Genomic DNA, 25,013 nt, shown 5'->3' with positions numbered 1-25,013 from the left:
CAGCAAAATCTTAGAAATTGTTGCATGTTGGGTTTCGATTTTTGTTCAGTATAAATGACTTTTTTGGCGCAATTTCTGAAATCCTCTGTTGAGTGTTTTACTATGTTGAAGAGCTAATGTGGAGAAGACTACAGTTCACTATCAAACCCAATTCCTGCCCACAGAGTCCATGGCAACACATCGTCGGGATTTTTTTTTAACCTTTATTTTACTAGGCAAGTCAGTTAAGAACAAATTCTTAACAGTGGGTTAACTGCCTGTTCAAGGGCAGAACGACAGATTTTGTACCTTGTCAGCTTGGGGATTTGAACTTGCAACCTTTCGGTTACTAGTCCAATGCTCTAACCACTAGGCTACACTGCCGCCCCTTTCCACACACCTGTTACGGAGGTGGGAATGCTCATTGGCCAATGGCAGTTCTGAATCCAAACAATCACACAGCCATCAACACAGAGGGATGGGTTGGCTTTATCTCTCCTGGCAGTAAGGCAGGATACAACTTGATAGGGAACAATCACTATAGGTTTCAAATGAGATATTTCACTATGACACTGACACCATTAGAGTACCATTAATCAAAGTGTATTTTATCACCTGTGACGACAGTAGGTGTGTGGAAAGGGGAGAGAGAGAGAGAATTAACAAAAAAATAGAGCAAACTGGAATGCTATTTGGACCTAAACACAGTACACACTGGCAGAATCCCTGGCCACTGTGACTGATCCAAAATTAAGGAAAGCTTTGAATATGTACAGACTCAGTGAGCATTGCCTTGAAATTGAGAGAGGCCAGCATAGGCAGACCTGGCTCTCAAGGGAAGACAGGCTATGTGCATACTGCCCACAAAATGAGGTGGAGACTGAACTGCACTTCCTAACCTCCTGCCCAATGTATGACCATATTAGAGACTCATATTTCCCTCAGATTACACAGACCCAAAAATAATTTGAAAACAAATCAAATGTTGATTAACTCCCAAAAGGGTGAAATACCACAGTGTGCCATCACAGCAGCAAGATTTGTGACCTGTTGCCACAAGAAAAGGGCAACTAAGGAAGAACTAACAACATTGTATACTACCGGTCAAAAGTTTTAGAACACCTACTCATTCAATGATTTTTCTTTATTTTGACTATTTTCTACATTGGCAAAGGGTGGCTATTTTGAGAATCTCAAATATAAAATGTATTTTGATTTGTTTAACACTTTTTTGGTTACTACATGATTCCATATGTGTTATTTCATAGATTTGATGTCTTCGCTATTATTCTACAATGTACAAAATAGTAAAATAAAGAAAAACCTTGAATGAGTAGGTGTTCTATAACTTTTGACCGGTAGTGTAAATACAAACCATATTTACGTTTATTTATTCTCCCTTTTGTATTACAACACATTGTTACAACACTGTACATAGCCATAATATGACATTTGAAATGTCTCTTTCTTTTGAGACTTTTGTGAGTGTAATGTTTACTGCTCATTTCTGATTGTTTATATCACTTTTGTTTATTATGTATTTCACTTGCGTTGGCAAGATTCCCATGCCAATAAAGCCCTTGGAATTGAATTGAACATTGAGAGAGAGAGAGAAAGAGAAAGAGAAAGAGAAAGAGAAAGAGAAAGAGAAAGAGAAAGAGAAAGAGAAAGAGAAAGAGAAAGAGAGGAGAGAGGGAGAGAAAGAGAAAGAGAGAGAGAGAGAGAGAGAGAGAGAGAGAGAGAGAGAGAGAGAGAGAGAGAGGAGAGAGAGAAAAAGAGAGAGGTGGATAGTATTTCAGTGTCCTGAATTCCTGGTGTAACCTGCAGACCCCTCACACACTGAGCTTCCATTATTCCACCTGAATGCCTTCTGTCTGCACTAGGTCCACTCACACACACAGACACAGACACAGACACAGACACACACACACACACACACACAGTGTGAGCAGTGTGACTGAAATAGTTCTGACAGTTCTGCCAGCAGCTTCTGCCTCTGATCTCCTAACTCTGCGTTAGTTTGGGAGTTAAGTCCCAGAATCACACACAGCCCCAGACTATAACACAAAGCCCCAAACCATAACACACAGTCCCAGACTATAACACACAGTCCCAGGCTATAACACACAGCCCCAGACTATAACACACAGCCCCAGACTATAACACAAAGCCCCAGACCATAACACACAGCTACAGAACTCATCACACACTTGTATATTTGGTACAGTATAATTGAATATCCCACATAAGAAACAACATGGTTGTCTGGTATTTGTGTGTTGTGGTTGACCAGTCAGTTCTTTGTGTGTAAGAGCAGGACTGAGGAATTCAGCTCTTAAACAATCAGCTAGTTACTATTAATCACCCAGCTACAGATCAGCAAGCTCAGGAATGCAGCCTTTAAACACACAGACTCAAACACATACTGAGACATGTGTGAAAGAGAGGCTGGACACAGGCAGGTGACTGTGCATTAGCTCCAGAGCTCCCTGGCTCTAGGGTACGGGGTATGTCAGGACAAGAGAGAGATTGTAACGGATTATTTCCTCTTCTTCATCTGAAGAGGTGTAGCAAGGATCGGACCAAAACGCAGCGTGGTAAGTGTCCATGTTTTAAAAGAAAAACTGAACACGACAGAATACAGAATAACAAGGTGAAATTAAACGAAACAGTGACACAGGAAACAAACACCCACAAACCAACAGTGAAACCCAGGATACCTAAGTATGATTCTCAATCAGAGACAACTAGCGACACCTGCCTCTGATTGAGAACCATACTAGGCCGAAACAGAAACCAAACATAGAAACACAAACATAGACTGCCCATCCCAACTCACACCCTGACCATACTAAATAAACACAAAACAAAGGAAATAAAGGTCAGAACGTGACAGAGATAGGGAGAGAAAAAGAGAGAGTAAGAGAAAAAGAGAGATAGAGAGAGAGAGAGAGAGAGAGAGAGGGAAGAGAGAGAGAGAGGGAAGAGAGAGGGGGGGGAGAGAGGGAAGGGGGGAAGAGAGAGAGAGAGAGAGGGGGAGAGAGAGAGAGAGAGAGAGAGAGAGAGAGAGAGAGAGAGAGGGGGAAGAGAGGGAGGGGGGAAGAGAGGGAGGGGGGGGAAGAGAGAGAGAGAGGGGGGGGGAGAGAGAGAGAGAGAGAGAGAGAGAGAGAGAGAGAGAGAGAGAGAGAGAGAGAGGGAAGAGAGAGAGAGAGGGAAGAGAGAGGGGGGGGAGAGAGGGAAGGGGGGGAAGAGAGAGAGAGAGAGAGAGAGAGAGAGAGAGAGAGAGAGAGAGAGAGAGAGAGAGAGAGAGAGAGAGAGAGGGGGAAGAGAGGGAGGGGGAGGAGAGGGAGGGGGGGAAGAGAGAGAGAGAGAGAGGGGGAGAGAGAGAGAGAGAGAGAGAGAGAGAGAGAGAGAGAGAGAGAGAGAGAGAGAGAGAGAGAGAGGGGGAAGAGAGGGAGGGGGGGAAGAGAGAGAGAGAGAGAGGGGGAGAGAGAGAGAGAGAGAGAGAGAGAGAGAGAGAGAGAGAGAGAGAGAGAGAGAGAGAGAGAGAGAGAGAGAGAAGAGAGAGAGAGACAGAGAGGGAAGAGAGAGAGAGAGGGAGAGGGGGAAGAGAGGGAGAGGGGGAAGAGAGAGAGAGAGAGAGGGAGAGAGAGAGAGTGTGTGAAAGAGAGAGAGGGAGACAGAGAGTGTGTGTGTGTGAGGGAGAGAGAGAGAGAGAGAGAGAGAGAGAGAGAGAGAGTGTGTGTGTGTGTGAGAAAGAGACAGACAGACAGAGAGAAAGAGAGAGTGTGAGAGAGTGAGACAGAGCGAGAGAGTGTGTGAGAGGAAGAGACAGACAGACAGACAGACAGACAGACAGACAGACAGACAGACAGACAGACAGACAGACAGACAGACAGACAGACAGACAGACAGACAGACAGACAGACAGATACAGGGAAAGATAGAGAGAGAAAGAAAGAAAGAACACTGGTCCTTTTGTGTGCTCTATAAGTGCCCCACCCAACTCTGTCTCAGTGCTCACTCAGTCATGTCTCTGTGTGTTATGCACCTGCTGAATAACATCTTTATGTTATAACATAACATCCTTTTCCTTCTCTACCCTCCATCCAGAAATAGACAGGAAAGAGGTTAGGAAAGAGCGGAAATAATGGCTAGTTGACATGTTTACCTCCTGCACAGAGAGGGCAGTGACCGTTTGGTAATAATGGCTAGTTGACATGTTTATCTCAAGCACAGAGGGCAGTGACTGTTTGGTAATAATGGCTAGTTGACATGTTTATCTCCTGCACAGAGAGGGCAGTGACTGTTTGGTAATAATGGTTAGTTGACATGTTTATCTCCTGCACAAGAGGGCAGTGACTGTTTGGTAATAATGGCTAGTTGACATGTTTATCTCCGGCACAGAGAGGGCAGTGACTGTTTGGTAATAATGGCTAGTTGACATGTTTATCTCCTGCACAGAGGGCAGTGACTGTTTGGTAATAATGGCTAGTTGACATGTTTATCTCCTGCACAGAGAGGGCAGTGACTGTTTGGTAATAATGGCTAGTTGACATGTTTATCTCCTGCACAGAGGGCAGTGACCGTTTGGTAATAATGGATAGTGGACATGTTTATCTCCTGCACAGAGAGGGCAGTGACCGTTTGGTAATAATGGCTAGTTGACATGTTTATCTCCTGCACAGAGAGGGCAGTGACTGTTTGGTAATAATGGCTAGTTGACATGTTTATCTCCTGCACAGAGAGGGCAATGACTGTTTGGTAATAATGGTTAGTTGACATGTTTATCTCCAGCACAGAGAGGGCGGTGACTGTTTGGTAATAATGGCTAGTTTACATGTTTATCTCCTGCACAGAGAGGGCAGTGACTGTTTGGTAATAATGGCTAGTTGACATGTTTATCTCCTGCACAGAGAGGGCAGTGACTGTTTGGTAATAATGGCTAGTTGACATGTTTATCTCCTGCACAGAGGGCAGTGACTGTTTGGTAATAATGGCTAGTTGACATGTTTATCTCCTGCACAGAGGGCAGTGACTGTTTGGTAATAATGGCTAGTTGACATGTTTATCTCCTGCATGTTTTCACATTGACTAATGTATGTTGTCTCAGTCATGCTGTCTCTAAGTCCTATAACAGGAATGTGTATTTGTGCGTGTGGGAAGAATATCACATCCTGGTATACTGGCATCAGAACAGGACAGAATGCTGCCTGGGGTCTACACACACACACACACACAAACAGACACACACACACACACACAGACAGACACACACACACACACACACACACACACACACACACACACACACACACACACACACACACACACACACACACACACACACACACACACACACACACACACACACACACACACACACACACTCTTAGTTATGCACATAATTACGGCGTGGCTTTGTGATATGGGGCAGCAAGAGAGGGGGATGAGGGAGGGAGCTTAGTTTCTATTCCAGGGAATGTTTACAAGGAGTGTTTGAATTCCAGAATTCACTCAACTAAAAGACCAAACGAAACCAGATAAATATTCACTTTCCCACCCTTCGAACAGCTCTACTGTTAATCACCGTAGGATCAGAATGGCAGAGCTCCACCTGTGTGACATGTTTTGCATGTTATTTTGGCATAACATGTTTTAGCCGATTGCTTACACACTGAAAGTGAATGCTTAGACAAAAGCATCAAACCCTTAACTTTTGTAACCATGCCTTAAACAAAGGCACCAAAAGTACAAACACATTTTCTGCTTTGCACTTTGTTTGCAATTCTGCAACACACCTTGCAAAACACTACATTCTGTTTCTTACATTTGACACTTCGTTCAATAATGAAATCTCTTGCAATCATTGGGAAAACACTTCTATTCAAAATGCAAAACATACCTGAAATTGGTAACACCCACACACACACACACACACACACACACACACACACACACACATGAAAACACTTCTACAGTAATTGAACACCAATTAGTCTGAGCCTTACCACTACAAATAGACCTCAGGTAAGATCACCTCTTTTGTGAGAACTATGCAAACATGGAGGCAGTGAGAGTGAGAGGAAGAGGAAGAGGTAGAGGAAGAGAGAGAGGAGTAGGAGGAGGACGAGGACAAGAACAAAGAAGGGGACCAGGCAATAGACAGAGACATATTTCCGAAGACATTAGGGCCACTTTGGTGGACCATGTCATAAATCATGGCCTGACGATGAGGGAGGCTGGGCAGAGAGCCAGCCCAACCTGAGTCGCTACACGGTAGCATCCATAATACAGACATTTAGACTGGAGAACAGGTATGTCTTCAACTTTCTACACTAGACTGTACCTATGTAATTGTTGCACATCATTCTGCATCACAGTACATTACACTGTAGTCCTTCAATATTATGTCTATGCTCCTCAGTGAACAAAAACATTGATATAGTGCTGTGAAGTACATGTAATACAGTTTCGATGTTACTGTGTACAGTATGTAAAAAGAACCTAACCAATGACATCATATGCATTTTCTATAGAACTGCCAGAAAGTTCTGTGGGGGCACGTGCCTTGCCTGTAGCTTGTAGTTTGACTGAATGTGTCTCACCCAACCCACTCCCCCACCCCCAACCCCATCCTTATGTGAAAATGAAGACATTGTAGTCCTGTGTTTTGAGTTACACCATATTCACGGTACAGTGTATGCATTTTCTGTTACAGAGAGTCTCAACTTTGATGCAGCTGCACAGCCTCATAAGTTCATTTTCATTGATGAAGCTGGATTCAATTTAGCTAAAATCAGGAGTTGGGGCCGAAATGTTATCGGACAAAGAACCATTGTGAATGTCCCTGGGCAGCGTGGGGGAAATATCACCTTTTGTGCCGCCATTAGTCTGCAAGGAGTTCTCCATCACCATGCCACCCTCGGTCCCTACAATACTGCACACATTATCATATTTCTGGATACACTACATAATGCAGTTGTACAGGACGGACCAGAGCTGCCCTGGTTTGTTGTCATCTGGGATAATGTTAGTTCCCACCGAGCTGCTCTGTTCAGGGACTGGTTCACCAACCACAGTAGTATACTTGCCCCCTTACTCCCCATTTCTCAATCCGATTGAGGAATTATTTTCGGCTTGGCGTTGGAAAGTGTATGACCGCCAATCACATGCCCGCCTGCCTCTATTGCAAGCAATGGAAGAGGCATGCGGAGATATTGAGGTGGGGTCATTCCAGGGTTGGATACGGTACGCAATGCAATATTTTCCCCGTTGCCTAGCCAGGGATGACATTGCTTGTGATGTGGATGAGGTGATGTGCCAGACCCTAATAGAAGACGGGATCCATAAACCATATTTTTTATTTACCATTGCACTGTACTTTTACTGTAATTATTTTTGTTTACATACAGTAACATTTTGTATTGAGTAATGTAATTCTACTTTTCTTTGTGTTTTAGGTTGTTGTAAAAACCTGCAATGGCAAAACAAATAAGCTGTATATATTTTTTTCTGAAGCCTTTCTATTTTTGTGTTAATTGAAATGTGAGTAGATGTACATGTACTGGAACAATCCTTCACAGAAGCTTGTATGAGAAAATGTAAAAGGTTTACAAAGTACTAAAGACAGACAGTGTTTTGTATAAAGTACATCAGTGTGTTGCTGCTTTGAAAGAGTAATTCAAATGGTGTATGTGTGTATCATTTTGTTGCAAAAATGCAATTTTGATAAAGGATTGTTAGGTTTTGAGTGCAGAGTTTCATTTTGACATAGAAGTGAGATGTTTATCTCCAAGTGTTGTGTGCAGAGTTTTGACTAGAGGTTGAGCGATTAATCAGAATGGCCGATTAATTAGGTCCGATTTCGAGTTTTCATAACAATTGGAAATCTGTATTTTTGGACACCGATTTAGCCAATTATTATGTTTCTTTTTTTTTTACACCATTATTTAATCTTTATTTAACTAGGCAAGTCAGTTAAGAACATGTTCTTATTTTCAATGACGGCCTAGGAACGGTGGGTTAACTGCCTTGTTCAGGGGCAGAACAACAGATTTTTACCTTGTCAGCTCGGGGATTCAATCTTGCAACCTTACAGTTAACTAGTCCAATGCTCTAACCACCTGCCTCACGAGGAGTCTGCCTGTTACGTGAATGCAGTACGCCACGGTAAGTTGCTAGCTAGCATTAAACTTATCTTATAAAAAACAATCAATCAATCATAATCACTAGTTAACTACACATGGTTGATGATATTACTAGTTTATCTAGCGTGTCCTGCGTTGCATATAATTGATGTGGTGCGTATTCGCGAAAAAGGACTGTCGTTGCTCCAATGTGTACCTAACCATAAACATCAATGCCTTTCTTAAAATCAATACACAGAAGTATATATTTTTAAACATGCATATTTAGCTCAAATAAATCCAGGTTAGCAGGCAATATTAACCAAGTGGTCACGATGGCAACACCCATCCGTAGCACGCGCTCCAGCAGGTGTATCTCACTGATCATCCCTAAAGCCAACACCTCGTTTGGCCACCTTTCGTTCCAGTTCTCTGCTGCCTGTGACTGGAACGAATTGCAAAAATCGCTGAAGTTGGAGACTTTTATCTCCCTCACCAACTTCAAACATCTGCTATCTGAGCAGCTAACCGATCGCTGCATCTGTACATAGTCTATCGGTAAATAGCCCACCCATTTTTACCTACCTCATCCCCATACTGTTTTTATTTATTTACTTTTCTGCTCTTTTGCACACCAATATCTCTACCTGTACATGACCATCTGATCATGTATCACTCCAGTGTTAATCTGCAAAATTGTAATTATTCGCCTACCTCCTCATGCCTTTTGCACACAATGTATATAGACTCTCTTTTTTTCTACTGTGTTATTGACTTGTTAATTGTTTACTCCATGTGTAACTCTGTGTTGTCTGTTCACACTGCTATGCTTTATCTTGGCCAGGTCGCAGTTGCAAATGAGAACTTGCTCTCAACTAGCCTACCTGGTTAGATAAAGGTGAAATTTAAAAATTAAAAAATTAAAAAAGTGAAATTGTGTCACTTCTCTTGCGTTCATTGCACGCAGAGTCAGGGTATATGCAACAGTTTGGGCCGCCTAATTTGACAGAATTTTTACGTAATTATGACATAAATTTGAAGGTTGTGCAATGTAACAGGAGTATTTAGATTTATGGATGCCACCCGTTAGATAAAATACGGAACAGTTCCGTATTTCACTGAAAGAATAAACGTCTTGTTTTCGAGATGATCGTTTCTGGATTCGACCATATTAATGACCTAAGGCTCGTATTTCTGTGTGTTATTATGATATAATTAAGTCTATGATTTGATAGAGCAGTCTGACTGAGCAATGGTAGGCACCAGCAGGCTCGTAAGCATTCATTCAAACAGCACTTTCGTGCATTTTGCCAGCAGCTCTTCGCAATGCTTCAAGCATTGAGCTGTTTATGACTTCAAGCCTATCAACTCGAGATTAGCCTGGTGTAACCGATGTGAAATGGCTAGCTAGTTAGCGGGGAGCGCGCTAAAAGCTTTTCAAACGTCACTCGCTCTGAGACTTGGAGTGGTTGTTCCACTTGCTCTGCATGGGTAACGCTGCTTCAAGGGTGGCTGTTGTCGATGTGTTCCTGGTTCGAGCCCAGGTAGGGGCAAGGAGAGGGACGGAAGCTATACTGTTACACTGGCAATACTAAAGTGCCTATAAGAACATCCAATAGTCAAAGGTATATGAAATACAAATGGTATAGAGAGAAATAGTCCTATAATTCCTATAATAACTACAACCTAAAACTTCTTAACTTCTCTAGGGTAAGGGGCAGCATTAGAAATTTTGGATGAAAAGCATGCCCAAATTAAACTGCCTTTTACTCAGGCCCAGAAGATAGGATATGCATATAATTAGTAGATCTGGATAGAACAAACTAAAGTTTCCAAAACTGTTAAAATAATGTCTGTGAGTATAACAGAACTGATTTGGCAGGCGAAAACCTGAGAAAAATCCATTCAGGAAGTAGGATTTTTTGTTGTTGTTGTAGTTTTCTATTCAATGCCATTACAGTATCCATTGACTTAGAACTCAAATTGCAGTTCCTATGCCTTCCACTAGATGTCAACAGTTTTTAGAAATTGTTTCAGGCTTGTATTTTGAAAAATGAGGGAGTAAGAGCAGTCTGAATGTGTGGACCCTGCCATGTCACAGAGCTTTTTCATGCGCGCGACCGAGAGAGTGCCTTTCTTGTTTACCTTTTATATTGACAACGTTATTGTCCGGTTGAAATATGTTTCTATGAACTTTACGGATACAATTTGGATTTTTTGTCTGCCTGTTGTGACTGCGTTTGAGCCTGTGGATTACTGAAGAAAACGTGCGAACAAAACGGAGCTTTTCGGATATAAAGAGAGACTTTATCGAACAAAAGGAACATTTATTGAATAAATGAATGTCTTCTGAGTGCAAACATATGAAGATCATCAAAGGTAAGTGATAAATGTTCTCTATTTCTGACTTGTGTAACTCTTCTACTTGGCTGGTTATTGTTTGCAATGATTTGTCTGCTGGGCTATGTTCTCAAATAATCGTAAGGTATGCTTTCGCCGTAAAGCATTTTTGAAATCTGACACCATGGTTGGATTCACAAGAAGTTCATCTTTAAACCTATGTGAAATAGTTGTATCTTTTCTGAATTTTTATAATGAGTATTCTGTATTTGAATTTGGCGCTCTGCAATCTCATGTTAAAAGGAACCTCCAGCTTTCATATGTTCTCATGTTCTGAGCAAGAAACTTAAAAGTTAGCTTTCTTACATGGCACATATTGCACTTTTACTTTCTTCTCCAACACTTTGTTTTTGCATTATTTAAACCAAATTGAACATGTTTCATTATTTATTTGAGGCTAAATTGATTTGATTGATGTATTATATTAAGTTAAAATAAGTGTTCATTCAGTATTGATGTAATTGTCATTATTACAAATAAATTGTAAAAAATCGTCCGATTAATCGGTATCAGCTTTTTTTGGTCCTCCAATAATCGGTATCGGTGTTGAAAAATCGTAATCGGTCGACCTCTAGTTTTGACACAATAAGCCAAATTCCGCAACAATTGTGTAAAGCACTTGTTGTAAGTGATTGTGTGAGTCTCATTAATTACTAAATACAAAGTCACTGACAATAGATCTCCTGGGGGCTATCCTGACAATAGCAGCATCGCAGGATGAATGAATAGAAGAAAAGCTATTTTTAAAAACGCTGCAGAACTGCACGAGTTTGTGTGTTTGTGTGTGTGTACGTACTTAGGGATGCTTCTGCAGTCTCTATTATTTATGTCCTGCAGTTACACAGCTGTGGAGCAGCAAAAGGGAGAAAATACAAGAAATTATCGGTCAGGACAGGGGGTGGGTATACTGAGGGAGTCGGCATCTTCAGCCACAGAGAAAGACAGAGAGTGACTGAGAGAAAGAGAGACAGACAGAGGCAGAGTGACAGAGAGAGGGTGACAGAGAGAGTGACAGAGAGTGACAGAGAGAGTGACAGAGCAAGAAAGAGAGTGACACAGAGAGAGAGAGAGAGAGAGAGAGAGAGCACTTGTGGTGAGTAAGCACAGTCCAGCTACAGCAACAGAGCACAGAGTAGGGCTGTTACGGTGACCGTATTACCGCCACACGGGCGGTCACGAGTCATGATGGGAGTCAAATTCCACGTGACCGTTTAGTCACGGTAATCTCCGAGCTCTGATGGTCATTAGTAGCCTGCCAAACTTGCTAACTGCCTGGTACTCAGCACTCTACTGTCCCTCTAATCACTCTGACGTTAATGCAAATGTATCACAAATCGAATCAGACACTTCATGAGAGCCCATGACCGCATGTTGCGCAACATTTCTATAAGCTGCGCAATTGTGTGAGAAAACAGAGTGATGGCCTCTACTAAAAAGAGGAGGATCCCATCAGCTTTCTATAGGCTAGGTCTAATATTTTTTTTCTCAACTTTCCTAATATTAAGCAGATTGATTCTCTTTACATCAGGAATATAGTGTACCTGGCTGGCATGAAAATGAACTATAGGAAAAGCGTCCTTCATAGATGTTGACCCTGTTTCAAGACAGGTGCATGATAATAGTCCATTCTAAATCCAAACAAATTTCACACATATATTATTTCGTATATGTAAAGACAATTTCTGGAAGGAAATGCTGTAGGAACGCTCAACCGGTGTCGCTCATTCAGCCGACAGAAACTTTCAACCGGTTTTCCCCATTAAGCAGCGAGTCGGAGTCAGAGGCCGAGTCTTCTCTGGTCTCTACTCCTCCCGTTACGGGGTCTGAGACGCCGAAGCTTCCCACCATTAGCTCTGACAAATTGAAAACTCTAGTCATTGGCGACTCCATTACCCGCAGTATTAGACTTAAAACGAATCATCCATCGATCATACACTGTTTACCAGGGGGCAGGGCTACCGACGTTAAGGCTAATCTGAAGATGGTGCTGGCTAAAGCTAAAACTGGCGAGTGTAGAGAGTATAGAGATATTGTTATCCACGTCGGCACCAACGATGTTAGGATGAAACAGTCAGAGATCACCAAGAAGCGCAACATAGCTTCTGCGTGTAAATCAGCTAGAAAGATGTGTTGGCATCGAGTAATTGTCTCTGGCCCCCTCCCAGTTAGGGGGAGTGATGAGCTCTACAGCAGAGTCTCACAACTCAATCGCTGGTTGAAAACTGTTTTCTGCCCCTCCCAAAAGATAGAATTTGTAGATAATTGGCCCTCTTTCTGGGACTCACCCACAAACAGGACCAAGCCTGACCTGCTGAGTAGTGACGGACTCCATCCTAGCTGGAGGGGTGCTCTCATCTTATCTACCAACATAGACAGGGCTCTAACTCCTCTAGCTCCACAATGAAATAGGGTGCAGGCCAGGCAGCAGGCTGTTAGCCAGCCTGCTAGCATAGTGGAGTCTGCCACTAGCACAGTCAGTGTAGTCAGCTCAGCTATCACCATTGAGACCGTGTCTGTGCCTCGACCTAGGTTGGGCAAAACTAAACATGGCAGTGTTCGCCTTAGAAATCTCACTAGGATAAAGACCACCTCCATTCCTGTCATTATTGAAAGAGATCATGATACCTCACATCTCAAAATAGGGCTACTTAATGTTAGATCCCTTATTTCAAAGGCAATTATAGTCAATGAACTAATCACTGATCATAATCTTGATGTGATTTGCCTGACTGAAACATGGCTTAAGCCTGATGAATTTACTGTGTTAAATGAGGCCTCACCTCCTGGCTACACTAGTGACCATATCCCCCATGCATCCCGCAAAGGCGGAGGTGTTGCTAATATTTACGATAGCAAATTTCAATTTACCCCCCAAAAAATGACATTTTCGTTTTTTAGCTTCTAGTCATGAAATCTATGCAGCCTACTCAATCACTTTTTATAGCTACTGTTTAGAGGCCTCCTGGGCCATATACAGCGTTCCTCACTGAGTTCCCTGAATTCCTATCGGACCTTGTAGTCATTGCAGATAATATTCTAATCTTTGGTGACTTTAATATTCACATGGAAAAGTCCACAGACCCACTCCAAAAGGCTTTCGGAGCCATCATTGACTCAGTGGGTTTTGTCCAACATGTCTCTGGACCCACTCACTGTCACAGTCATACGCTGGACCTAGTTTTGTCCCGTGGAATAAATGTTGTGGATCTTAATGTTTTTCCTCATAATCCTGGACTATCGGACCACCATTTTATTACGTTTGCAATTGCAACAAATAATCTGCTCAGACCCCAACTAAGGAACATCAAAAGTCGTGCTATAAATTCAGACAACACAAAGATTCCTTGATGTCCTTCCAGATTCCCTCTGTCTACCCAAGGATGCCAGAGGACAAAAATCAGTTAACAACCTAACTGAGGAACTCAATTTAACCTTGCGCAATACCCTAGATGCAGTTGCACCCCTAAAAACTAAAAACATTTCTCATAAGAAACTAGCTCCCTGGTACACAGAAAATACCCGAGCTCTGAAGCAAGCTTCCAGAAAATTGGAACGGAAATGGCGCCACACCAAACTGGAAGTCTTCCGACTAGCTTGGACAGTACCGTGCAGTACCGAAGAGCCCTTACTGCTGCTCGATCATCCTATTTTTCTAACTTAATTGAGGAAAATAAGAACAATCCGAAATTCCTTTTTGATACTGTCGCAAAGCTAACTAAAAAGCAGCATTCCCCAAGAGAGGATGACTTTCACTTTAGCAGTAATAAATTCATGAACTTCTTTGAGGAAAAGATTATGATTATTAGAAAGCAAATTACGGACTCCTCTTTAAATCTGCGTATTCCTTCAAAGCTCAGTTGTCCTGAGTCTGCACAACTCTGCCAGGACCTAGGATCAAGAGAGACGCTCAAGTGTTTTAGTACTATATCTCTTGACACAATGATGAAAATAATCATGGCCTCTAAACCTTCAAGCTGCAAACTGGACCCTATTCCAACTAAACTACTGAAAGAGCTGCTTCCTGTGCTTGGCCCTCCTATGTTGAACATAATAAACGGCTCTCTATCCACCGGATGTGTACCAAACTCACTAAAAGTGGCAGTAATAAAGCCTCTCTTGAAAAAGCCAAACCTTGACCCAGAAAATATTTTAAAAACTATCGGCCTATATCGAATCTTCCATTCCTCTCAAAAATTTTAGAAAAGGCTGTTGCGCAGCAACTCACTGCCTTCCTGAAGACAAACAATGTATACGAAATGCTTCAGTCTGGTTTTAGACCCCATCATAGCACTGAGACGGCACTTGTGAAGGTGGTAAATGACATTTTAATGGCATCGGACCGAGGCTCTGCATCTGTCCTCGTGCTCCTAGACCTTAGTGCTGCTTTTGATACCATCGATCACCACATTCTTTTGGAGAGATTGGAAACCCAAATTGGTCTACACGGACAAGTTCTGGCCTGGTTTAGATCTTATCTGTCGGAAAGATATCAGTTTGTCTCTGTGAATGGTTTGTCCTCTGACAAATCAACTGTACATTTCGGTATTCCTCAAGGTTCCATTTTAGGACCACTATTGTTTTCACTATATATTTTACCTCTTGGGGATGTTATTCGAAAACATAATGTTAACTTTCACTGCTATGCGGATGACACACAGCTGTACATCTCAATGAAACATGGTGAAGCCCCAAAATTGCCCTTGCTAGAAGCATGTGTTTCAGACATAAGGAAGTGGATGGCTGCAAACTTTCTACTTTTAAACTCGGACAAAACAGAGATGCTTGTTCTAGGTCCCAAGAAACAACGAGATCTTCTGTTGAATCTGACAATTAATCTTAATGGTTGTACAGTCGTCTCAAATAAAACTGTGAAGGACCTCGGCGTTACTCTGGACCCTGATCTGATCATATTTTCCATGTCAGATATATATATTTTCCATGTCAGATATATATATTTTCCATTTTTTTTATTCAAATGGAATGGAGTAGAACAGCAAACACGCACATGGCCACTGCGTCTGCTACTCCTCTCCATTTCCATATGAAATAGCCATTGGGTGCTGTTCAGGGAGGGCAGGCCCACAACAATGGCCAGAGTTGAATGGAACAGCACTTCACCTTAGTGACTGTTCCCTCTGCTCTATACAATACATACAGTGGGGCAAAAAAGTATTTAGTCAGCCACCAATTGTGCAAGTTCTCCCACTTAAAAAGATGAGAGATTCCTGCAATTTTCATCATAGGTACACTTCAACTATGACAGACAAAATGAGAAAGAAAATCCAGAAAATCACATTGTAGGATTTTTTATGAATTTATTTGCAAATTATGGTGGAAAATCGTTTTTCAAATCATATGAGCAAAAATATTTTGCTTTATCTGAGACACTAAACCAGACAAAATAAAAATGTGCCTATCTATGTAATGAATATGAACTGGGTGGGTTTTGATTATTAAATATAAAAGCACTAAACCTCTCTCTAAAAGCTTCACTCAATCAAAAGTTTTACTTGAACCGTAAATGGTTCTCAAGTAGATTACTAAGAAAAGCTCATCCATTGTTTAAAAATGGCCTTTTTGCCTTTGTGCAGATTCCCATGTCTCATTTTCGATTAACTGAAAAGTATAGTTTTTTCAAAGTATCTCTCTTTTTCAAACAAGCATTTCAGAGCTGGCCAGAATTTCAATGTCATCCCCCTGAAAAGATAGAACAAAAATTACAACAAATATTATGGCTGAACTCAAATGTGCTGGTTGATAAAATACCTGTATTTATGGGAAAGGGTATTTTGTTCTTAAATTATATTGTAAATTGGAATGGTAGAGTTATGTCCTTCATGGAGTTATCAGAATTGTACGGAAAGGTCTGCTCAATCCAAGAGTACAACCAATTGATTACAGCATTGCCCCAAAAATTGAGGAGGCGGGTGGCAGTGGGAGGAGGAAGGGAACTGGTCTGTCTGCCCAATATAAAGGATCAAAACTGTCAGAGGAATGAAAAATAGCATAAATAGGAAAGTATACCAGTTTCATTTGAGGACCAGGATGTTGACAACTGTGCCATACAGATTGCAAAATAGTTGTGAAGAGATTTTTGATGTACCGATTCCATGGTACAGGGTGTATGAGTTGATATATAAAACAACATAGGATTCAATACTTTGTGCTTTTCAGCTGAAATTATTATATATAATTCTTGCACCAACAAAATTTAGAATATTTGGGGCATAAAATCATCGAATTTCTGCAGAGTTTGTTGTGAGGATACAGAATCAATAGACCATTCATTTTAGTATTGCTGGTCCCAGCTTCAGGAAGAGACAGGGTCAGTCAATTACTAATATACTAATACTCTTAGTAAAATTATTTATCAATCTGTAGATTCTATTCAATTAGATAGATTGAAATTGTACGTTAAACATCACCGCATAGTTGAAAGATATGTGTTGCATAGAAACCCAAAGTGGGTGGCCAGCAGAGATAGATGGGATGGGCTGAGGGAAGCTGAGGGTTGGTATGTGGAATTGGAGACAAGTGGGAGTGGAGTTGCTGTGTGAGAGATAGAATGATGGCCATAGATATAAGTAAAAAAGAAAAAAAAGTCCAAATAAAACATAATAAAAAGTACATTTGAATGACACTATAAGTGGCAGTGTTTTTACAACAACTAATGCTGGTTTGCCTGAGGCTGATTCCATGCAGGTGTTTGTACACATGCATATACACACACTCTCATTCAAATAAACACATACAAGAACACACACACACACACACATGTAATAGTGCCATGCACACAAACATATACAGTTGGCATTGCTGTTATGATTTTAGTTGTCCTTGATGTCCTTTGTTTTAAATGTATTCTTTTGTTTTATTTAAAAAAAATGTGTTTTGCATTGTTGTTTGCTGTTTTCTTCTGTCTTTTCCTTTTTTCTCTTTAGTTCATTCTCTTGGTTGTTGGTGCATTGGGGGGGGGGGGTTCTTGGGGGGGGAATGGAATTCATTGTATTTTTTATTTATTTTTCTTCCTGGCGGGGACTGTGGGAAGGGTCTCAAATGGTTGAGGGACAGCTAATGGGAATCTGTTGAATGACTGGTATGATGTAGTTATTGAGCAGCTTCACTGTATTCAATAAATAATAATACAACATTTAAAAATAGTTTCATATTTAATCATATAAGTTTTACAACATTTAGAAGAGCCTTTGAATGCATACACTTTCAGAGATAGTTATTTAGTTATACCGTCCTTAATGATATCACAAAACAACAAGTGATTTGACATGATTATTGTTTGGAGCCCCACCAACCATTTCCCACATGCTTTATGAATAAATATTGTTTCATTATCCAGTTTTGGATGTTTGGAGTTTTGGCGGGCAGATTCTCTCTCTACATACAAAGGATTTTTGAGTTCTCCATACTGCTGTGCATGAGAAAGAAAGTTTACAACCGATCGTTAAAGTCCTAGATCCGGACCCATTTCCCCCCCTTCCTCTTTGGTGGGAGAGAGAGGAGGGGGGGGCTCTCTTTGATCCTCACCCAGGAGGAAAAGTCATGACAACAGCCATGCGTTTTTTGTGCAACTTTTTCAAATCATAGTCGCACACCTCATATAGCCTAGCCCATAGACCTATATGTTTTGATAAGGTTTGTATCACAACTAAAGTGTCCAAATAATTTCTTAAAATTAAGCACATTAATCCGCTTTACATCGGGTGTAGATGTCACAGTCGTGTGTATAGGTGGAAGGGAAGTCAGGCGCAGGAGAATCAAAACTTGGTGGAATGGAGTAGTTTAATAACTTAATAACTTAAAACACATAACTCCAAAACCATGAAATACAATGAGACAAAGTGGGTACGAGGACCCGTCGCACACCAAATACAAAACACGAATACTGAACATAAAAAAATCTCTGACAAAGACATGAGGGGAAACAGAGGGTTAAATAAACAACAGGTAATGAATGGGATTGAAACCAGGTGTGTAGGAAGAAAATAAAAAATGGATCAATGATGGCTAGAAGACCGGTGACGTCGACTGCCGAGCACCGCCCGAACAAGGAGAGGCTTCGGCAGAAGTCGTGACAGTAGAGCTTAACTGGCATACATAAGCAGCGCGTGAGTTTCAAGTTTGGGGAAGATCATTTTCACCATAAAAATGCACCTTTATATTAAAAGCATTTTATGCATAATCGCATTTGCGGTCACTTCTGAGAATGATGTTTTCCTGCTAATGGAATATTCATGCTTATAGCCTACTGCCGTGTGTGGATTGCTGCGCTTATAATGTTAAGAAATAGCCTAATAGTTTATCAACATTTTAAGCTAAATACTCTGATCTATTGCGTCAGGCTCATTGCTTAAAACAGTTTTTTATGCCAGTAGTTGTATTATTTTGGGATCTATCGCATCCCACAACTGTCCCAGACTATGTTTCGAATATTTATTTCTAGCACAGAATAGAATAGATCAACTTTTGTACTATGGGGGATAGTAGATTGATATAGACTAGTGCTTTTGTTGTTCGTTAGACATACTCATCTTGCTGGCTGACGAAAAGTAAATGACAGTTCTTCCAATATCTTCAATATGCGCCACGAAGTTGCGTCCCCGATGTGTCAGTCTTCACTTGTAGCCTGTGAGAAAGACCCAATCACATGACGGAGAGCCATGTGAGTCAGAGGTGCTTCGGCACGCAGCCGTGAGAAGGGAATAATAATTAGTAAATTTAGCCCAAGGGCAAAACGACCACTGCCCGCAAAATGCATGGATATTTTTAGAGGGCATTACGGCCACACAATGGGGATACAGCCGGGAAATTCGAGGCATTATCAAGTGCTTGTCAAATTGTTAATGAGAGATTAGTGAACTGTGTATAGCCTGCGCAAAAAAACACAGTAGAGCTCATGCCTTTCATGCAATTTTTTTCAAAACATCATTAGAGTCCCATCATGCAGCCTTAAAATGTACTAAAATCAAAACATGTACATTTGCCCAACATTTGTATCACAACTAAAGTTACATAAATAACTCTAAATTAAACATATAGTTGTACCTGTTTCTTTGGTAACCGCTCAACACAGAATAGCCACGTGCGCACTCCCTCAAATCATTTGGAGAAAAATCCTTTGATTGTATTCTTCATACTATATAATAATGCCACGGAATTCTAAGCAAATCTCGTTTGAAGATGCTCCCCCAAACCCCATTTATCCTCCTCAGTCACAACAGAGACAACTGAGGGGTCCCAGAATCCCTAACATACACACACACAGAGATAAAACAACATACCACATTCACAAGCCACCATGTCTCTCATACATACTATTTGATACCAGCAGCCCATTTCATCATAAGTCAAGCAGGCAGTGAGGGTTACATCATCTGTCCATTGAATTGAATTGAATTGAATTGAATTGAATTGAATTGAATTGAGAGAGAGAGAGAGAGAGAGAGAGAGAGAGAGAGAGAGGTGGAAACTGAGCTGCACTTCCTAACCTCCTGCACAATGTATGACCATATTAGAGATACATATTTCCCTCAGATTACACAGAACCACAAAGAATTCGAAAACAAATCCAATTTTGAAATACTCCCATATCTACTGGGTGAAATTCCACAGTGAGCCAACACAGCAGCAAGATTTGTGACCTGTTGCCACGAGAAAAGGGCAACCATTGAAGAACACACACCATTGTAAATACAACCCATATCTATGCTTGTTTATTTTATCTTGTGTCCTTTACCATTTGTACATTGTTAAAACACTGTATATATATATATATATATATATATATATATATATATATAATATGACATTTGTAATGTCTTTATTGTTTTGAAACTTCTGTATGTGTGATGTTTACTGCTAATTTTTATTGTTTATTTCACTTCATATATTCACTTTATATATTATCTACCTCACTTGCTTTGGCAATGTTAACACGTTTCCCATGCCAATAAAGCCCTTGAATTGAATTGAATTGAATTGAGAGAGAGAGAGTGACAGAGAGAAATAACGATATAGAGAGAAAGAGAGAGAGAGAGAGAGAGAGAGAGATCTGGTGTTTTGGGGGTGGTAGAGCAACTGCCTATATATCCACACAAAAACACACACAAACACAGACATGAATTATTTAAGCCTCTGGATTTGACAGTTGGCTGTTATAGTCCAGGCTGCAGCTTAGCCTAAAAGCAGAAGTATGTATGGTAAACCTAGACAGTTTTGAGCCCTGCTAGTGCTCTAATGTAGAGTGCACTCTGCAATGTGTCCCTCTCCACTCCACTGCTCAGAACTCCATGACCTTGAGGAGCAGAGACTGGAATGTGAGCCAGCCACTCAGGAGAGGGGACGCAGAAACTCTGCATGACACAACACAGGAAGGTTCATTCCCCATGTCTGAGAGGCTGAGAGGCATTCCATAGCTATGGCATGGAGCCCTTTAGGTCTCACTAGAAAAATGAAAATGAATGGGACACTCAGGCAGCAGTGACAGCGAAAGAGAGAGAGGGGGGGGTGCAAATACCACCCATGGAAACGCAAGCATCATTCCGCATTAAAAATATATTTTAAAAAACACTTAAAACATTAGATATATACAATAGAAATGGTAGGTCATACCAATTACACCATTATATCGACGTTCTCTCAAATGGCCTAGTATACAAATGCGCCGTCTAATTACAAAACAAACCCGGCGCCTCTGTCTGGATGTACTTGTTTCCCTCCATATGGACCAGCATGTTTCGTTACAGGAGTTTTGTTACATTATCATTCAATAATTCCACATTTACAGACCTTTATGTATGATTTATTGACCTCTATAATATCCATTTGATGACACACACTCGGTGTCCTTAAACTTTTCCGACATAGCAAGAGATGTAACACATTTCCATGGTATGCTATCGTGTTTAACCGGGCATTACCAAACAACAACAACGGCACAAATCCCGGTAATAACATTTTAAATCGCTCACCCTTTATTCTGTAGAAGTCAGTCAGTTTTGTGGGTGAAAGAAAGAAGCCTTTTAAAATCCGTTAAAAACCGACTAAACGTATAGACTTCACGCGCGGTCCCACGAGACGGTTTCTCCTCACTAGTCCTCGTGCGCTGTGAAAAGCGCGCCATCCGGTGGTAAAGATTCGCGCTCAGGGCAACAGGTGGATTTGTTCATCCATTCCCAGAGAATTTGGACAATTTGTACCAGATTATATTATATGGTAAAACTAGTTTATACGGTTTATAAATCCATTACACGTTAAACATTATCAGTGACTAAAAGTGCACTTGCCTATAGGCCTTTAGACTATGTTAGCTAAATGATTCTGGCAACTGTGGGCTACATACTTTGTGTTATTTTCTGGGCGGGGTATATGCCTGTGTCCCCAGGCTAAAACTGGTATACATACTGCATTACCATCAGATTTAAAATGTCAGACACAGATCTGGCCCACACCCTGTAAACCATCAAATTAGAATGGTGTGACCCTGCTCTGACCCACACATTATGGAATGATTAATTGTTGAAGGTATGGCCCAGATCTGAAACAAATTATTGTAAAACAGAAAGATGCGCCCCAGGTCTGGCCCACATACTGCACAAAGGTATGGCTGACTTCCCGCCTAGGTCCCCAGTCCAAATATGGACAAGATGCAGGGCTACATTAAGCCAGCTAAACCAGCATTAAACCAGAATTAGTATTTTTATTTTGTACCTTCATTTAACTAGGCAAGTCAGTTAAGAACAGATTTTTATTTTCAATGACGGGCTAGGAACAGTGGGTTAAACTGCCTGTTCAGGGGCAGAACGACAGATTTGTACCTTGTCGGGGATATGAACTTGCAACCTTTCGATTACTAGTCCAATGCTCTAACCACTAGGCTACCCTGCCGCCCCTTTAAACCAGCTAATCCAGCATTAAAACAACTCTACTCCCCAGATTGTTTTCAGATACTCTGCTATTAAATACTGTACTTAAACAAAAGAGAAGAGAGCACTTGCAGATGAAGTCAAACCAAAAAAAATCTGGTTTATTACAAGTTGCAACAGGGAACATGAAGTGTAGCCCACAAAAGCCCATAAATATTTCTAAAATAAGTAACATTGACTAGAATTGGGTTAGTGCCACAAATGCTAAAAGGTGAGCATTTTAAAACGTTAGCCAGATAAACAACAACAACAACAACAACAACAACAACAACATAGACAGCTTACAGGGTAAGAACATTTGGTTGAACTATCCATTTAATTACTGTTTCCCCTTCCCATGGGAAGCCCTCTGATGTTCATGGGATTCATTGTTTTTCTGTATTTAATATCAGATTTTAGCACGGTTCTATTGTATACACTATTTGTGTGCCCAGTGTAAGTAGGGATGGAGGTCACCAGTTGGCTTCAAATGCTAAAATTATATAAAATAATTCAAAAATCTAATCTACTGACTTTGAACTGTGCCTGCTATTCGGGAACATTCTATTTCAACATTTTAACAAAGCACACCATCAGTTATTCAAGTAAGAACAATTTATTAATAATAACAATCCCTGAGAAGTCTACCTGTGTGTTGAAAGGGAATATGTGTCTATCCTCAGTGTCAAATGAACACATCCTCCCCATCTCTCCCTCCACCAGGTGGCACATACCATTCTCCACCCTAAAATATACCCCTCTTGCAGCAGTTGTCTCCCTCACTTGAGATACTTCTGTACATTTTCATTAAGTTCAATGCTTTTTAGATTTGGTTAGTGGTTGGTTACCACATATATTCCAAGCTCACAAGAGTGAATAGGGTAGTTAAAGAAAAACTATTTGTGTTCATACTCCCAATAATTAGCATAAGCCTTGTCCTGAGACAGAAGGATGTTCATTACCAAAGCGATGCCGTCGCTAATCTTAACTACTGCAGTTGTCTCAATGCTTCAGAGCTGATTCCAGTATCTTCCGTTTAAAGGATGGCCACATGCACACGCCATTCATCACCCACACTCCTGTCACCGACTCCACCTCCACATCGCCATTCTCATTTCTCTTCATAAATTCAACAACTTTGTAAATGGCTTTTGGGGAAAATTATGAATACATGTTTAAAGATAATCCTAATTCTACAATACTCTACCCCAGGGATTCGCAAACTTTTTCGGCCCACGACCCCATTTTGATATATAAAAATTCTCGCGACCCCAACGATATGAAAACAAATATGTAATTAACAGCCAATGTTTACTTTTTTATTTGGGGCAATTGAAAAATAGTCTAAAAGTATTTCTGATTGTCTTCACAACTCACCATCCCATAATTTTAATGTGGAGCTATGACAGTCCATTGAAAATTAGCCTGACATAATGTATCTTATCTCACCACCGTTTATGAGATGGGTGTGGCTTGACGCATGTCGAGTCCAAGCTCCTCAAAGTCAAGGGGCGTGGTCAACAGTGCGCACCTCATCTCTGCTGTCACTTCCAACCTGGATCGATATTTGGTTTTAATGCAGACGAGTGCACTGAGTCTAGCTTCACACAGGCAACTGGTAGCCTACCATGAGTTTTATGGTGCTTTCAAGGCAACTGGGAACTCTGAAAAATACGAGGTCAAATCATGACGTCAGTGATCTTTAGGTGGAAATCGGAGCTCAAGAAATAGGTCCGAGTTCCCGAGTTGGAATTCGGAGTTGGATGACTATTCAAAACTATTTTTTCCCAGTCGGAGCTCGTTTCTTTACAAGTTCCCAGTTTTCTTGAACGCATTAAACACGGAAGTCGGAATTGTCAGAGTTCCCAGTTCCGCGCAGGGTATATTTCCTTTGAGTCAGGAACCAAAACTCTGACCCAAAGTGCTCTTTCAAGCATTGGAGGTGAGCAGTCATCACTATTTTTGGACACTTACTGATGCTGTTTTCTGTTATTTTCTTTTCCTTACACAGAAAGTCAACCAAGTCTGTTTTTTTTTACATCCATTGTGAATTACAAAATTTGAGAATTGAGCGCTGTAGATGTGGTTTGATGTAGTTTACAATTGAAGTTACATACTGCAGTATATCTCAGAGTTCTGTGCTCAGCTCTTTTGCTGCCAGTTTCTCTCTTCCATATGGCAGAGGGAGATACATTCATAACAAGAGTGCAGAGGAATGCCCGCCGTCCCACCATAGATGGAGCCCTATCTGTGCAAAAGCCCATCATTCGATGCCATATGGAATCTGTTGTTCGTCAAAATAGCCACGCAGCACACTGAACATCCCCTATGCCGTTTCATACTCGGGAATCGTGAGACAGAACAATATGTCCTCATCACTAGAATCCCCCGACAAAAGTCAATGCATGGTCATCTCGGCCTTCACAGCTATCGTCCATTTGGAGAGCATAAGCTGGGGAGTTTTTGAGTCATACATTCTTCGTTTAACAGTGTTATCTGACAAAGTTATTGTTGTGAGTTTCTGTCCCTCTGCCTCCCCACACATTGTTTTCACCATATCAATTGCGGACAGTAATATCAAAGTCTC

At 41.1% G+C, this 25,013-nt stretch overlaps 1 protein-coding gene across 1 annotated transcript in view; it reads right to left on the bottom strand.

Annotated features, from left to right (window-relative positions):
- The window catches only part of LOC109879228 (ventricular zone-expressed PH domain-containing protein), a 150,748-nt gene extending 129,155 nt beyond the window's left edge, over positions 1-21,593 (bottom strand). Inside the window, exon 1 of the mRNA XM_031791207.1 lies at positions 21,494-21,593. The gene's annotated coding sequence lies outside the window, so the exon portion shown is untranslated. The remainder of the gene's footprint in view (positions 1-21,493) is intronic.
- Between the last annotated feature and the right edge of the window lie 3,420 nt (positions 21,594-25,013).

This window comes from Oncorhynchus kisutch, linkage group LG15 (genome assembly GCF_002021735.2).
Source record: "Oncorhynchus kisutch isolate 150728-3 linkage group LG15, Okis_V2, whole genome shotgun sequence".
Classification (NCBI taxonomy): domain Eukaryota; kingdom Metazoa; phylum Chordata; class Actinopteri; order Salmoniformes; family Salmonidae; genus Oncorhynchus; species Oncorhynchus kisutch.
This window is presented reverse-complemented; position numbering and strand designations above follow the sequence as displayed.